The sequence below is a fragment of the Aegilops tauschii genome, chromosome 3 (assembly GCF_002575655.3).
Source record: "Aegilops tauschii subsp. strangulata cultivar AL8/78 chromosome 3, Aet v6.0, whole genome shotgun sequence".
In the NCBI taxonomy this organism is placed as follows: domain Eukaryota; kingdom Viridiplantae; phylum Streptophyta; class Magnoliopsida; order Poales; family Poaceae; genus Aegilops; species Aegilops tauschii.
In genome coordinates, this window is record NC_053037.3 from 362111615 (window position 1) to 362114579 (window position 2965).

Sequence of the window (2965 nt, forward strand, 5' to 3'; positions counted from 1 at the left end):
TATCTCTGGGCCCTCTCGGTAATGCACATCACTATAAGCCTTGCAAGCAATGCAACTAATGAGTTAGTTGCGGGATGATGCATTACGGAACGAGTAAAGAGACTTGCCAGTAACGAGATTGAACTAGGTATTGAGATACCGACGATCGAATCTCGGGAAAGTAACATATCGATGACAAAGGGAACAACATATGTTGTTATGCAGTTTGACCGATAAAGATCTTCGTAGAATATGTAGGAGCCAATATGAGCAGCAGGTTCCGCTATTGGTTATTGATCGGAGACGTGTCTCGGTCATGTCTACATAGTTCTCGAACCTGTAGGGTCCGCACGCTTAATGTTCGGTGACAATCGGTAATATGAGTCTATGTGTTTTGATGTACCGAAGGTAGTTCGGAGTCCCGGATATGATCACGGACATGACGAGGAGTCTCGAAATGGTTGAGACATAAATATTGATATATTGGAAGCCTATGTTTGGACATCGGAATAGTTCCGCGTGAAATCGGGATTTTGCCGGAGTGCGGGGGGGTTACCGGAACCCCCCGGGGGCTAATGGGCCTTGATGGGCCCTAGTGGAGAGAGAGAGGGGCCGGCCAGGGCAGGCCGCGCGCCCCCTCCCCTTGAGTCCGAATAGGACAAGGAAGGGGGGCGGCGCCCCCCTTGCCTTTCCCCTCTCCCACTCCTTCCTTCCCCCTCCTAGTGGGACTAGGAAAGGGGAGTCCTACTCCCACTAGGAGGAGGACTCCTCCTATTGGCGCGCCCTCCTAGGGCCAGCCGGCCTCCCCCATTGCTCCTTTATATACGAGGGCAGGGGGCACCCCAAGACACACAAGTTGATCATTGATCTTTTGGCCGTGTGCGGTGCCCCCTCCACCATAATCCACCTCGGTCATATCGTAGCGGTGCTTAGGCGAAGCCCTGCATCGGTAGCAACATCATCACTGTCATCACGCTGTCATGCTGACGGAACTCTCCCGCGAAGCTCTGCTGGATCGGAGTTTGTGGGACGTCATCGAGTTGAACGTGTGCTGAACTCCAAGGTGCCGTGCGTTCGGTACTTGGATCGGTCGGATCGTGAAGACGTACGACTACATCAACTGCGTTGTCATAACTCTTCCGCTTACGGTCTATGAGGGTACGTGGACGACACTCTCCCCTCTCGTTGCTATGCATCACCATGATCTTGCGTGTGCGTAGGAAATTTTTTGAAATTACTACGTTCCCCAATAGTGGCATCCGGGCCAAGTTTATGCGTAGATGTTATATGCACGAGTAGAACACAAGTGAGTTGTGGGCGATACAAGTCATACTGCTTACCAGCATGTCATACTTTGATTCGGCGGTATTGTTGGATGAAGCGGCCCGGACCGACATTACGCGTACGCTTATGCGAGACTGGTTCTACCGACGTGCTTTGCACACAGGTGGCTGGCGGGTGTCAGTTTCTCCAACTTTAGTTGAATCGAGTGTGGCTACGCCCGGTCCTTGTGAAGATTAAAACAGCACATACTTGACGAAATATCGTTGTGGTTTTGATGTGTAGGTAAGAACGGTTCTTGCTCAGCCCGTAGCAGCCATGTAAAACTTGCCACAACAAAGTAGAGGACGTCTAACTTGTTTTTGCAGGGCATGCTGTGATGTGATATGGTCAAGACATGATGCTAAATTTTATTGTATGAGATGATCATGTTTTGTAACCAAGTTATCGGCAACTGGCAGGAGCCATATGGTTGCCGCTTTATTATATGAAATGCAATCGCCATGTAATTGCTTTACTTTATCACTAAGCGGTAGCGATAGTCGTAGAAGCAATAGTTGGCGAGACGACAACGATGCTACGATGGAGATCAAGGTGTCGCGCCGGTGATGATGGTGATCATGACGGTGCTTTGGAGATGGAGATCAAAGGCACAAGATGATGATGGCCATATCATATCACTTATATTGATTGCATGTGATGTTTATCTTTTATGCATCTTATTTTGCTTAGATCGACGGTAGCATTATAAGATGATCTCTCACTAAATTTCAAGGTATAAGTGTTCTCCCTGAGTATGCACCGTTGCGAAAGTTCGTCGTGATGAGACACCACGTGATGATCGGGTGTGATAAGCTCTACGTTCACATAAAACGGGTGCAAGCCAGTTTTGCACACGCAAAATACTCGGGTTAAACTTGACGAGCCTAGCATATGCAGATATGGCCTCAGAACACTGAGACTGAAAGGTCGAGCGTGAATCATATAGTAGATATGATCAGCATAGTGATGTTCACCAATGAAAACTACTCCATCTCACATAATGATCAGACATGGTTTAGTTGATATTGATCACGTGATCACTTAGATGATTAGAGGGATGTCTGTCTAAGTGGGAGTTCTTAAGTAATATGATTAATTGAACTTTAATGTATCATGATCTTAGTACCTGATAGTATTTTGCATGTCTATGTTGTTGTAGATAGATGGCCCATGTTGTTGTTCCGTTGAATTTTAATGCGTTCCTTGAGAAAGCAAAGTTGAAAGATGATGGTAGCAATTACACGAACTGGGTCCGTAACTTAAGGATTATCCTCATTGCTGCACAGAAGAATTACGTCCTGGAAGCACCGCTAGGTGCCAAACCCGCTGCAGGAGCAACGCCAGATGTTATGAACGTCTGGAAGAGCAAAGCTGATGACTACTCGATAGTTCAGTGTGCCATGCTTTACGGCTTAGAACCGGGACTTCAATGACGTTTTGAACGTCATGGAGCATATGAGATGTTCCAGGAGTTGAAGTTAATATTTCAAGCAAATGCCCGGATTGAGAGATATGAAGTCTCCAATAAGTTCTATAGCTGCAAGATGGAGGAGAATAGTTCTGTCAGTGAGCATATACTCAAAATGTCTGGGTATAACAATCACTTGATTCAATTGGGAGTTAATCTTCCGGATGATAGTGTCATTGACAGAATTCTTCAATC